The sequence below is a fragment of the Pinus tabuliformis genome, chromosome 8 (genome assembly GCF_031772625.1).
Source record: "Pinus tabuliformis cultivar Carrire ecotype Pingquan chromosome 8, CPIR1, whole genome shotgun sequence".
Taxonomy (NCBI): Eukaryota; Viridiplantae; Streptophyta; class Pinopsida; order Pinales; family Pinaceae; genus Pinus; species Pinus tabuliformis.
In genome coordinates this window covers 1,147,585,372-1,147,600,809 of record NC_142294.1, presented here as the reverse complement: position 1 = coordinate 1,147,600,809, position 15,438 = coordinate 1,147,585,372, and positions in this window count along the sequence as shown.

Below are 15,438 nucleotides of genomic sequence, written 5' to 3'. Positions count from 1 at the left end.
GTAATGGAGACCATCGCTTCCTAAAGGGGGAGGAGTGATCCAAGTGGATATTGGTGGCCACTTGCCTATTCCACTTGGACCCCCACCATTGTTCTGTCAGTTTTTTTCAATTTCCTTAATTGTAGCACAATTTACTATTTTTAGCAGTTTTTCAGGTCCTGAACTTCTGGAGCCATTTTGAGGCCCTAAACGATGTTTTTTTGGAAATTTTTTGTGTGCACTTCAAATTAAATCATTCTTTTAATTGTCGTCCTTAGATAGATCTTTCCAATGAGGTATCATGCACGTCAAACAGAGATAGTATGACCAAGTTACAACCTAGAAAAGTTGGTTGCCCAACTAACCCCAATGGAGCCCATAAACTCTTGGTGTTACATCTCCCCGGGTTAGGGTTTTGGTTGTTTAGGGTTTTCTCTTATTGTTCAATAATAAAAAGGCCCTTGTGCCTCATTGTAACTCAGTTGAGAGGCATGTAGCTGCCACATCTCTTCTCAAAGATAAGCTACCATCACCCGAGCTAGTCTCATTTCCATTCTATTTGTAAGCATATTTCATTATTTGATATTAATTAAAGGGAGTGTTATTTTTGTTGCATATTTTTATTTATGGATATATCTGTAATTTTTTGCATTACTGTTTAAAATCGGATCACAATAATAAAATCAGACCATGATAGAAAAAACTTACTGATAAGTTGAGTACCTTTCTGTAACTTATTTTGCCACCAGATCAATGTTGTGCCTTCTAAACGAAGCGATGCTCACCTGATTTTGACTTCATATTCAATGATCCATTGCATGCTCTAGTAAACCTCCATTTGCCTGACCCAGTTGTTAAGCTTCTCAGCATCAACTTATCCATTGTACATGGGTAACTCAAACTTAACATCGAGATTCAACAGCACTTTCGAAGTTTTAGATGGAGTCAAGAGAGAAGCGATAGGGTCTTTTTTATCGCTTTCATTTTCTTTTCCAGGTTGTGATGGTTGTCCCTCTTCGTCTTTAGGTTTTGCGTCTTCATCTTTTTCTTTCTTAAAATATCGATACATTTCTTCGACCATGACTCGAAAAGTCATGAAAGCATCCACAAAGCCTGCATTAGGTCCAAAAGGATGATCATCGCTTCCTTCTTCAGTCATCTCTTCTCCTCGAGTTGTCCTTCTTCTCGATCCAACTTCTTGATCTCCTTCAACAAGTTCTCCTTCACCAAACTTTGATTTTCTCCTAGTGGTCATGTGCACTTACCAATCACAATTATCAATTAGGCTTTGATACCAAATGATCTGAGATCTTATCTTTTATTGAAATGTGGTTTATTATCTTTTAAAAAGTGTCAATGCATGACTTTTAAAAAAACACCATTAAAATTGCTTTAAAACTTGAAATTGAGAATAAGAACTTAAAAATGGAAATTGCAACAATTCAGAGAATATAACAGCAAGCACATTAACACAATGACATCAAAAGTTTGTTAACGAAGTTCATCTATCTTCAAGCCTACATCTCCAGGCCTTGATCTTCAGCGGGGAGGCCTCTATATTAAAACTTCAAAACCATAAATACATAAAATAAAATTGCTTTAGATAAAATCCTTTTGCAATTTTCTCTGTCTTGAGATCCTGTAGAAACTCTCGTTTCTAAAAAAGGCTTCTCGGATCTCCCAAAAAGTGACTTCATAGTTTTCAATCTCGCTGCTTGTACCTGCTCAAAAACTTCTTTACTGTATAAAATGTCACCACTCCTCTCTTGGCGCAATTGCAAAATTATTAATTTATAGGCAGGAGGTCAGGGGATCAAATCTCAACCTCTCCATGGTGGTTTGGATTTGCAACTGTATAAATATATTTTAATACATTTTTGAAACAATAGTAAGGGGTGGGGTTCCCCAGACCCACTCCTCCCAACCATATACATGCATTTAACATGGCCCGTAGGCCTTATCCTTATACATAGGCGGATTTACGGAGGCATTATGTTATGATGACAGATAAGGTTGGTTATAATATGGTGGAGATCTTGGCATGATAAGGTTGGCGAACATAGCGTGGGGCCGCCATTAATGGCGGGCGTCTGCCCTTTTTTTTCGTGTTCATACATATCACACACCTTAAATACATGTGGTGGAGGCTTCATAACAAGTCATATGCATAGACAAATGGTAAGGTGTTAGATTTGTAGTTGACAGGTCACAAGTTCAAATCCCGTTAGCTTTGTCAATATCCATTAACAAATTTTGTCGAATCTAGATGCGCCACATGGCACCCTCTGATAGGGCCATGTGGCGCCTGATGATAGGACCACGTGCCCAATCCAGTCACTACGCAATCAACTACCACATCATCACACAATCCGCAATGCCACGTCAGCGCTTAATCAACATCCAGTCAGCTGCCACGTCAGCATTGACTGCCCGTTGGTCGTTGACTTTGACTTTTTTAGAGTTTGCCCTCAAAAATTTGACTTTCAATAACTTTCACATACGGACATGGTTTCCGCCCGTTCAAGTTGTGTTAGAATTGTTTCTACGAGATCTACGCAATGGTGTTGCTTTCACTTGAATCCAAAAAATTTTAAATTTTGGTGTTTCATGAATCCTTGATCATCCATTGATCAATTTCGGATCATTTATTAGCCTCAACAAGCACTGTGATTCGTCAATATCAATAAGCACCAGTGACCTGTTGTGCAAGTGGTTTCTGATCAGCTAAGGACAAGCACAATGGTTTATCAACAACAACAAGCATCATGGTTTGTCAGTCCCAACAAGCACTGGTACATACCATAACGCTTGTTCCTACTCAGGCCTGGTGAGATCCCTACAAAGAAATTAGTAGAAAATAGGGAAGATCACCCTTTGCAAGGTCGTATTCCTCACTATTCTTGGGTGTCTCTATGATCAGTTCGTGTTTTCCTTTTAAAGGTGGTGTGGATTGCCTCATGGGTGACCACTAGAGTCCCATGTCCTGACCCTTCACAGCAAGTTACCACTTTGGAGTGTTATTAGACGACACTGCCATAAGTTCAAGGTTTCCCTTTTTATATCCTCAACCGATGTGCCTCTTCTCATGTTCTTAACATACATTCCATAGTTTTTTTCGCTACCCTTTTAAATTAGCTTAGACTCGATCTATGAAGCCTCGAAGCTTTTAGAGTAATTCAAAGCGCTAATAAAATGGGTCATTTCCATTACCTTTATCTGAAGAAAAAAAAATATAAGCTCATTTTCAATGGGAAAATATTTAATTGTCATTAATGAAACGCTGCACAAGACAAGGTTATCTATTCCTACATAAATGAAAGAAATGACTCCACTGAGAAGCCATATTATAAAAATCAATTAGTTTGAATTTTATTTAAATTAAATTTGTTAACCCATAGTTAATTTAATTAACATTATCACTAATAATTTGTCATTAATTAATTTAATGTATAATTATTGAATTTGTTATTAACACATGATGGCTCTGCCTTGGCATTGATAATCATTAATCGCATAATAAACATGAAGCACGGGTTATTCCTTTCAGTGTCATTGTCGAAATGTAATTACATTTTTACTAGTAAAGAAAATTAATATATTAACCACACAAAGTTACCATACAAGTAATCTAATATTGCATTGAGATATTTAATTACATAATTTATAGAGACGTAGGAGTGCTACACAACCAAGGTGAAGTAAGGGAACAAGTGTACAACTAATAATGGCCAATCATCCAATTCTAGCTGTGATCCATTCTAGAATGTCTATAAACATTAAATGAAAGCAGTTAGAATACAAAAACGGTTGACGTACTTCACAACAAATGACCCACCTTCATCAAATGAGTAAGCTAGATGGATGAGTGCATTAACTGGAGTGTGGATGAGAGGAATTTGAGGCTAGCTATCTATGGATCATTATAGGGCTACTAGTTGGCAAACTGTGTCTTAGGAGAAACATTTTCTCCTAGGGTTACTCAAGCATGTGGGTGGGTCGGTAATAGGGACCATTGCTTACCAAGTGGTGGTGGGGAGGGAGGGGGTGATTTTATTGCAAGAAAGACTAACAGTTCAGGTAGAAAAATTAATATTTTCTTGAGCATCAATGCCTTGCATTGGGTTTGAATGAAATTGAAAGATTGCCCAAAATGTAGGATTACTAGTTGATTGATATCTGAATCAAGGAAAAGACCAAGTGTTACCTAGACATGTGGGTGGGTGTGTGGGTAACAAAGCCCACTGCTAATCAAGTGGTGGTGGGGAGGGACGAGGTTGATCTAAGTGCAAACAAGACTAGCATCTTGGGTAGAAAAATTAAGATTTTCTTGAGTATCGATGTCTTACATTGGGTTCAAGGAAATCAGAGGATTTCCTAAAAGGAAGGAAATATTGCTACTTGATTAAGATATGGATCAAAGGTAAACTTCAAGGACAAGGCCGAGATAGATTTTATACCAATGTTGCAAATATCTCTAAACTCTCCCAAATTTTCCAAGTTTTTCAAATCGTCAATACTCAATATTTCTGAGTTTTTTTGGACCGAATTATATTTGGTTAAATACTTTCACACATTTTTTCCAATATTTTCCCTTATATTTGTGATCATGGTTTTAAAAATCGGTCGGTTTGAAATGGAAACTGGTATGTTCATTGGCCAAACCAATTGAACCAGTCAAAAAACTCAATGAATAGCCTCATTTGCCCTTTTTTAGAAAAACGAGCCATAAACCAACTGGTTTATGACTGAACCGGCCGATTTTACCATAAACTGGTTGGTTTCCTCATAAACCGACTGGTTCATTGCCATGCTAGTTGCGGACCCACCAGAGGCATTCTTGGAGGCTTGTGAGTTGGTTTAGAGGGAAAATAAGGGTTGTTTCCCTCCAAAAACAACCCCTCCAAGCCAATAAAAGTAGGTCCACCCTCTCATTTACTTCACACATCTCATTTAGAGTTTTTAGAGCTTGGAGTGTGTTGAGTTTTTGTTGGAGTAGTGGAACAAAAGAGAGTTTGAGCTAAGTAGTAGCCACCATGCCTCCAAATGCCAATGATATTGCATGGGCTCATTGTGATATGATTGATGGAAAAATGATCTGCAAATATTGCCAAAAGTCTATTGAAGGAGGCGGTATTAATAGGTCCAAGCAACACTTTCTTGGGATAGGAGGCCATGTAAAGCCATGTGGAGTACCAAATGAAGTAATGGGGCATATTAGGGCAGAATACCTTCAAAATTTTGAGACTCAAGTCATTGAACCAGCAGAGAAGTTTGTGACTCAAGCAATTGCAAAGTTTGGGAGTCGAGACTCAACCAAGTTTGATCATGAAGAGAAGTTTCAACTTTCAAGTGATAATGTTGTTATAGGCTATGTTTTTGGACTCTAGAGGCCATTTAGAGCCTCATTGATTATATGTTTTGATGTTGATATGTATTGCACTTGGTGCCATTTTGATATATTCACCTTTACATGGTATATATATGAGCAAACTTTCCATATTTTGTATCTATTGGTTTGGAAATATGGTTTTAAATCTTAAAAATAATTTCTCTTCGTTAAAAAATAATTATCTAGTGTTTTTTTTAATTAGTTCATTGAGGTGTAACCAGTCTTGGTTTGACAGGTTCCGGTTTGAAACTTTGTTTATTAGGTGGATTGGTTTGGTCACTTGTTCCAATTTTTAAAACTACGCCAGCAAAAACAAGCCACCTCCTGCTCATGCGCAAGCTTTAGCCGATGAGCTTTGTATTATGAATAAAATATATATATATATTATAAATAAACAATAATGATAATAATAGCTAATTAAGAGTAACTATTTATTGAAGAGGCATGTCTCTAGGGACATGACCATTCATGAAAGGGCACTTGCTTGGCTATATACGCTGGCCCTCATTTGTAACATCATCATCTCATTTTTTTATTTTTATTTTATATATATATATCAATATATTTGTCCTATCATGGACATTTATATATTTCAGATCTTCTGAGTATATTGTTATGTATACAAACTTTGTTCGTTACATTGGTATCAGAGTGTACACGAACCTTACTCGTAACATTGGTATCTAAGTTGTTTGGTCCTCTGGCCGCTCAACCGCTGCACAGAGCCAGTGTGATCCGGCCTTTGGCCATCAACCAATCGTCAACTTTGTTGTCATCATGATTGAAGCGTTTCACTACACATAGTTTGGAGCTTCTCCATTCTACATGTTTCATTGTCAGGCCTTTGGACATAATTAAAAAAAAAAAGGAATATCACATTTAAAAAAAAAATACAATTTATAAAAAATATTAAAAAAAAAAAAAAATATTTAAAATAAAAATATTAATAAAAACAACCAAAAAAACCAACATTGAAAAAACAAATATATATATATATATATAGTACTATAAAAAAATATTAAAAAAAAAAAAAAAATCATATATATATATAATAAAAAAAACGAAAAAGTAATTGCAACTATCAGCCACCACGCGCAGTGCCACCAACCAGTTGCAGTCACCACTAGACTGCGCACAGGAAACTGCTACGTTGCCCCCGTCAACTCAATGCACAGTTGCCGGTGCCACTGCCAAAGCCCACCACTATCGGGTCACTCATTCCGCCGTTGACTAGCTGACCAAGTTGTGGTCTCTGTCGCACAGCGAACGCGCAGAAGAGTAGCCATTGCCAATTATAATTGTCATTGTCGACGCACTGAGCAACAATTTAAGTCCTTTGCAGTGCTGCCATCGCCTACCTTTGATTAGTTGTTACCACCTGTTGTAACATGTATTTTGTTGTTTGTTTCATTCATTGTTTCATTCAAAATCACTTGAAAATTATTTTGAAAAAAGAAAGGCAAGTATATCGAAAATCAAAATATAAAAGAAATGAAGAAATATATCAGATTTTACAAAGGAAACAAGTGTTAAAGCATTAACACCGGACCCGAAATAATATATGTTGCGTTTAAAAATTCAGCGGGTCCGCAATGATTATGGACGGTTGGTTCCGCTGACAAGCACCAATTGCGATTTGCAATTGGGTTCCGGACCCGATATTATATATCCCATATTTTATAATGATTGCGAGTCGGAAACAACATAAAGTGCTTATATTATATGTGTATGACCCTGCCGATCGTGATCTGCGATAAGGGCCGGACCCGAATATATATATATATATATATATATATATATTTCATAACTCTGGCGGGCTCGAAAAGTCTTTATGCAGGATCCTTTGCTCATTGCGATGAGCGATGGGAATTCCGGAACCGATAATTTTATGTGCTATATTTTATAATTCAGCGCGTCCATCTTATCGTGGGTTGTAAAGATTTTTATTGATATTCATATATATTTGTTGTTTACGTTGTTTTATATGAATTTCTATTATAAAGGATTATAATAGAAAGGCCGGATCCGATAGTGATATATATTATGTTATATAAGTCTGGCAGGTCCGCAAGGCTTGCGAAAAGGCAGTTTTCAAGTTATAAGGCAGGTTTTCGCGCAGAGAAAAAGCGGTAGATAGTTTTTATGGAACTCACCTGATTCCACTCAGCATTCAACACGTAGCAGTGAGGTAGAGAGAGGAAACTGCCCATTTCAAGCAGGGATTCTCTGGGCTTATGTCTCGCCCGAAACCTTTACAAACCGTCTAATTTGAAAAGCGCAGATCTACGGTGGAATGTATCAACGGAAGGGTATACCTCAGAAATTGTGCGAAGCCCGTATTGAAAGTAAAAAAAACATGTTTTATAATATATTTTCATTATAAAAGGTTTACAATAGAAAAGTGCAGATATAACTTAAGTCCAACACTTCCATAGTTATGCGGCCTAAGGGTGTGTAAGTTAAGTTTTACAGTGATTGTCGGGCCAATTGAGATTTGTGATGGAAGTCAATGGAGCGCTGAATGGGCAGATTTGACAGGTCTATAAAGGAGAATTAAATCTTTTGAGTTCCATATTAATCATAGGTTTGCGTTAATTTCGTTGTGTAAAGTAGAAAATCAAGGTTAGAGCTGAAGCTGAAGAGGAAGACAATCCGGTGTGTTTCTTTGCATTTTGGCCAATCAGAATGCCCATGTAAGCCCAGGATTACCCAAACTAAATGTATTTCATTACGGCTAAAACAAATTAAGCATTATTAGGGAATTTACAGAGGAATTCGGCAGCAGAGCAACAGAGCAAGCCAGCAGTTATCATCCCCTTCTAAATCCAGTTATGTTTTGTTATTTCATGTTCTTTGAGGTGTGTTTTACCCTCTATAAAATTCTGTAATAGTTTTTACTTCATATAGTTAGGAAAGCGGTTACAGTTTCAGAAATCAACAATTGTTCCACAATATATAAAAAGAGAAAATTTTACTAAGAAAGGGTTCGAATTTTGGAGAACCCAAAGACTATGACACTGTATTCATGATATCATCGTTGATTAATGAAAGAATCAGAAGTTTCCATGAGTTGTTGCATATAATTTTGTAAGCTTCTCTGTCATATTTCATGCTATGTTTTCTTCTGTTCAAGTATAGTAATGAAGCAGAAGGTCTTTATTTGCTTATGTAGATAAGGTTAAAATTCCTTAAAAGAGCGCTCATATACTTGAAGTCCTCACTTCCTTTCTAAAGTATAGATAATAGTTTATGTGAAAGACCAATATATTGTTTATGATTCAATTCTCATTATCATAATTCCTCTAAGTTACAGATAGTAGTTTCTGAGAAATATCAGCATATTATCTTTAACTTCCCCTTCAAACTTTCTTCATTCATCATTTATATCTAGCAACAAATGGAATTCTAAGATGTTCTGGTCATACATGTATTAAGAGTTAAAGACTAAGTTTTTCAGGTCCTTCATTTGAGAACACAACAAATAATAAGTGACAGTAAGTAATATTTATTAATGTCTTAAGCACAATTTCCCCACAGTGAGGAAATTGGTTTCTTAAGGTACAACATTAATTGGCGCCGTTGCCGGGGAGAGAAGACAAGAAGGCTTTTCCCTGTGTTTTCAGTGTTTTCCTCTGGTTGTTCAGTGAGGAGGAAATATTTGGTTGTTTTGAAAAAGTAATAATTTTGGCTTTAAGAAGACCCCATACAAGATCAGACACTTCACAACAGAAGGTTCAAGCTCTTTCAGATCCTAAAAGGCTATTTTTTAAGAGAGTTGGAATGTCTATGATTCCAATTACACCAATTCCTACATTATCTGCATCGTGCAACAATTCACTTGAGCATTCACATGATAAAGAGTCATCTTTTACATCATCTTCAGTTCAGGAACCTAGCTGTCAAGAGCAATCTTTAGAATCTGTTACTTTTCATTTATCTGCTATAATCATTCAACCACAACCAATAGCCACATTACCACCTGTGCACATTCCATCTACCTCTCAGTCAGGTTCCACATCTGTTGGTAATCAAAGTTCAGTAAACATGGCAGTACCTGCATTCTTGATGAATAGATATGCACCTCTTCAATTGCCACAACCATTAAATCAAATGCCACAGGATTACCTCAAAACTCTTCCTCGTTTTACAGGGGAAGATGAACAAACTGCAGAGAATCATGTGTCAGTATTTTGCAATTTTCCAGCAAACAAAGAAATTGAACATGTAGATGTTGCTCTAAGACTTTTTGTTCAGTCCTTGGATGGAGAAGCAAGGAAATGGTTTAAAGGACTTCCCAATAATAATATTCCTTCTTGGGAAGAGATGGAACGTTTGTTTATTCAAAGATGGGGAGAAAAAAGAGACCATGGGTATTCATGAACAGAGTTTAATTCCATAAAGAAGAATTCTGATGAAACTATGGCCGAATTTGTCAGAAGATTTAACAAATTGTACAATAATCTCCCAGTAGAGATTAAGCCTCTTTCTGCTGGTGCAAAAATAATTTTTGCAGGGGCCTTTGAATCAAATTTTGGATTCACATTAAGGGAAAGAAGAGCTCCAACCCTTGATCAAATCCAAACAAATGCTTTAGAGATAGAAGCGAATCTGGTGGCTGCAAGAAAAGCATCATAAACACAGCCTATCCAAGACAAGGGAAAGGCAAAGATGGAATCCTCCCAAAGTCAAACATTGGAGGATATGTGTGATGTAATTAAAATTTTGTCAGATAAGGTAAATAGACTAGAGTTAGAAATAAAAGTTTGCAGAAGAAAATGCAGTATAATAATAACTTTAATCCCCAATACAGAAGACAACCTTTGCAAATCTTGCAAAGGGAAAGAAAAGATCAAGATCAAATTCAAGCACCATTATATATAGAGGCAAGTCCTGTTGAAAAACAAGAGCATCCTGAAGATCAAATTTTTACATTATATGCAGTGGATGAAGATGAACTTGGTATCGAAGAAGAAGAGTATGAATATGATGAAACATATGCCATTCATGATAAAATTGATGAATATTGGAAGCAATTTTCTGATTTTATGCAGGCTGAACTACATAAGAAATATGACTTGAGATCGAGGAAGAGGTCAAGAAATCAAGAAAATGAAAGTGAGCAACAAGTTTCAACTTCCTCACCAAAGGCGACTCCACAAGAATCTCAGTCTGCAAAACAAGTGAATAAAGGAAAGCAGCAACAAAATGCAAATGGCAAGACACAGATACTTCAAGGTGAGTCTTCTCAAGATCAAATTGGAAAAATTCCTTTGGAGAAACTTGTTTCAATTCCTCAAGTAATTCCAGTCATGAAGAAAGGTGAAGATGAGAATGAAAAGACTGCTAAACAGGGTTACTTGTTTAGTCTTACTAAGGAGTTGGAAAAGGTAAGAATTCAGGTTCCTCTTACAGAATTGACAAAAATACCTATTTATCAAAAGGAGATTGTTGAGTTTGTTAATTTGAAAGAAAATGAGATTATAAATGACACTATAAATCTGCAGGAAGACAAACCAGTAGTGGTTTTTGGTGCACATGTAGAGGAAGTAGACCCTTCAATACCTCCTTTTTATATTTCATTATTGGTCCATGACTTCCTCTTACATAATTGTATGTTTGATTCGGGAGCTTCACACAATCTTATACCTTTGTCAGTGATGACGCAACTAAATCTACAAGTTACCAAACCCTATAGGGACTTGTATTCTTTTGATTCGAACAAAGTCAAGTGTCTGGGGGTTATTAAGGATCTGGTAGTGTCACTAGCCCAAATTCCAGCTAGAAGCTTGGTCATGGATGTAGTGGTAGCAGATATCCATGATATATTTGGAATGCTTCTATTTAGGTCCTGGGTGGCTAAATTGGGTGGTGTTTTGAAACTGGATTTTACATATGCTATTATACCTATTTTTGGTGGGAAGAGAGGAGATTGTACAGAGAAACTAGATTTGTAAAAACAATTACAATAAATGGAGCAAGTAATTCACCTATATATAGCCAGGAGAAGGATGACTTTGCTTGTTTCACATTGTATGATAATGTAGAGCTGGCTAAAAATAATCAGAAGCAGCTTGCTTCAGCCAATGTAATTACAGAGCTGCAAACTGAAGGAGTGTGAAAATGCTTCTTTGATGGAGCTTATTCCAAGGAAGAAACAGGTGTTGGTTTTCTTCTAATTGCGCCTGGAGGGAATATGTTCCCTTTTTCATTCAAATTAGAGTTCGAGGAAACAAATGATGTGGCAAAATATGAGTCCTTGGTTATTGCTTTACAAACAGCTAAACAGATGGGAGTTAAGTCAATTTCTGCTTTTGGATATTCAGAGCTGATTGTTAAGCAGATAAAAGATCATTTCCAAACAAAGAACCCTAGGCTTAGGGCATACAGAAATAAGGTATGGAATTTGATTGAGAACTTTTTAGAAGCTTTTAACATTCAATTTATGCCAAGAAATGAGAATAGATTAGCATATTCATTGGTTGTGTCTACTAGTACTTTCAAGCCTCCTATTAATCCAAAGCTAAGATATGAGGTAGGGATGAGACACAGACCCTTTGTTCCTGATAATGTTAAAAATTGGCAAGCTTTTGAAGATGATCAGCTGATTAAAGAATTTTTTACTATAGTTGAGGAGTTTCAGGGCATAGAAATTGATCAGGATAAAGAAGAAACAACAGAAGTTGCAGAAATCAATGGTTTAAAAGATTCAATAGCTAGTTCGAAGATTTTTCAATTTAAGGATAATATTTTGTCAAAGGGACTTGTTCCTCCTGAAAGGCTTTCTAACCCCAATGATGTGGTTGTTGACTCAGGGAAGGTTTCACAGGATGAATACATTCAGGTTCACAACATTGGAAATCAGGAGAAACTCAGAATGAATTATTTTTTCTGGCAGAATGGTTCTAGATTAGGCACTCAGATGCTAACCTGGTACCATTGGAAGATTGACTTCACTTGATGGAGATCAATCATGTACATATGTAGGAACTTGTACATAAATAAGCTCAGGTGTTGAGCATTTGGTTTCCAGTTGCAGTTCTTCAGTTTAATCATTAGTTGATGAATAAGGGTGACTTTCCCAATTGGAAACAGGTTTGCAAAGGTGTCAGACTTCAAGACTGTCAAGTTTCAGTTGTCAGATTTTAGGGTTTTCACAGTTTTGGACTCCATGCCCAACTAAGGCTACTGATCTACAATTCTCAATATTTTGTTATCAAAGTGCAAGCATCTTATCACTGCAGATATCGGCGTGGGATCACAGTACAAAATTTTCACACAGTTAAGTTTGGAGAAGCAATATATGACTCCATGCCCAAGGGATAAGGCACTAATCTACGGTTCTTAGTGCTTCTGTGGCAAAAGCACTATCCCCAGGTGGAGCCAAATGTTGTAACATGTATTTTGTTGTTTGTTTCATTCATTGTTTCATTCAAAATCACTTGAAAAATATTTTGAAAAAAGATAAGGCAAGTATATCGGAAATCAAAATATAAAGGAAATGAAGAAATATATCGGATTTTACAAAGGAAACAAGTGTTAAAGCATTAACATCGGACCCGAAATAATATATGTTGCGTTTAAAACTTCGGCGGGTCCGCAATGATTATGGATGGTTGGTTCCGCTGACAAGCGCCGATTGCGATTTGCGATTGGGTTTCGGACCCGATATTATATATGCCATATTTTATAATGATGGCGGGTCCGAAACAACGTAAAGCGCTTATATTATATGTATATGACCCTGCCGATCGCGATCTATGATAAGGGCCAGACCCGAATATATATATATATATATATATATATATATAATAACTCCAGCGAGTCCGAAAAGTCTTTATGCAGGATCCTTTGCTGATTGCGATGAACGATGGGAATTCCGGACCCGATAAGTTTATGTGCTATATTTTATAATTCAGCGTGTCCGTCTTATCGCGGGTTGTAAAGTTTTTTTATTGATATTCATATATATTTGTTGTTTACGTTGTTTTATATGAATTTCTATTATAAAGGATTATAATAGAAAGGTCGGATCCGATAGTGATATATATTATGTTATATAAGTCCGGCAGGTCCGCAAGGCGTGCGAAAAGACAGTTTTCAAGTTATAAGGCAGGTTTCTGGGCGGAGCAAATGCGGTAGATGGTTTTTATGGAACTCACCCGATTCCACTCAACATTCAACATGTAGCAGTCAGGTGGAGAGAGGACACTACCCATTTCAGGCAGGTATTCTTCGGGCTTATGTCTTGCCCGAAACCTTTACAGACCGTCTGATCTGAAAAGCACAGATCTACGGTGGAATGTATGGATGGAAGGGTATACCTCAGAAATTGTGTGAAGCCCGTATTGAAAGTAAAAAATCATGTTTTATAATATATTTTCATTATAAAAGGTTTACAATAGAAAAACGCAGATATAACATAAGTCCAACACTTCCATAGTTATGTGGCCTAAGGGTGCGTAAGTTAAGTTTTACAGTGATTATCGGGCCAATTGCGATTTGCGATGGAAGTCAATGGAGCACTGAACAGGCGGATTTGACAGGTTTATAAAGCAGAATTAACTCTTTTGAGTTCCGTATTAATCAGAGGTTTGCGTTAATTTCGCTGTGTAAAGTGGAAAATCAGGGTTAGAGCTGAAGCTGAAGAGGAAGACAATCCGGTATGTTTCTTTGCATTTTGGCCAATCAGAATGCCCATGTAAGCCCAGGATTACACAAACTAAACATATTTCATTACGGCTAAAACGAATTAAACATTATTAGGGCATTTACAGAGGAATTCAACAGTGGAGCAACAGAGCAAGCCAACAGTTATCATCCCCTTCTAAATCCAAATATGTTTTGTTATTTCATGTTCTTTGAGGTGTCTTTTACTCTCTGTAAAATTCTGTAATAGTTTTTACTTCATATAATTAGGAAGGCAGTTACAATTTCATAAATCAACAATTGTTCCACAATGTATAAAAAGAGGAAATTTTATAAGAAAGGGTTCGAATTTTGGAGAACCCAGAAACTAGGCCACGGTATTCCTGATATCATCGTTGATTAATGAAAGAATCGGAAATTTCCATGAGTTGTTGCATATAATTTTGTAAGGTTCTCTGTCATGTGTCATGCTATGTTTTTTTCTGTTCAAGTATCGTAATGAAGCAGCAGGTCTTTATTTGCTTATGTAGATAAGGTTAAAATTCTTTAAAAGAGCGCACCTATACTTGAAGTCCTCACTTCCTTTCTAAATTATAGATAATAGTTTCTGTGAAAGATCAGCATATTGTCTATGATTCAGTTCTCATTATCATAATTCATTTAAGTTACAGATAGTAGTTTTTGTGAAAGATCAGCATATTATCTTTAACTTCCCCTTCAAACTTTCTTCATTCATCATTTATATCTAGCAACAAATGGCATTCTGAGATGTTCTGGTCATACATGTATTAAGAGTTAAAGACTAAGTTTTCTAGGTCCTTCATTTGAGAACACAACAAACAATAAGTGACAATAAGTAATATTTATTAATGTCTTAAGCACAATTTCCCCACAACCAGGAAATTGGTTTCTTAAGGCACAACACCGCCTACTATCAGAACCAGCGTTCTGCATCTACAACAGTGTTCCACATTCGTCTTCCACCAACCACTGCCAATCATGTCATCGTTGTTTGTTGCATGTGTACACTATTGATCTACCCCATCCACATCGCTCAGTGTAACAATTCCCCTGCCATTAGACAATCACCATTTGTTCTATAGTGACAACTTTGGGCATCAATCTTGTCGCATTCGAACGGTTCTATCCCATATAGCCACGGCCCTTCAAAGAACATCGTTGGTTAAAAAAAATATACCACAAATTTTATTATTCAAAAAGAAGACCACAACCAATTTTAAATTAAGTAGTGTTGTGAATTTGGATCCATGGTTGTAGCCATATTTTTTTCATGAAAAGAGGTTAAAGAAGTACAACAAAACGTTGACTAAAGGGTTGTGATCGTTGAACACCAATCCTAATTAAATTATTTAAATCAACAACAAAAATTCCTATTTAAGTCTACGAGATCAAAAGGATAAAAA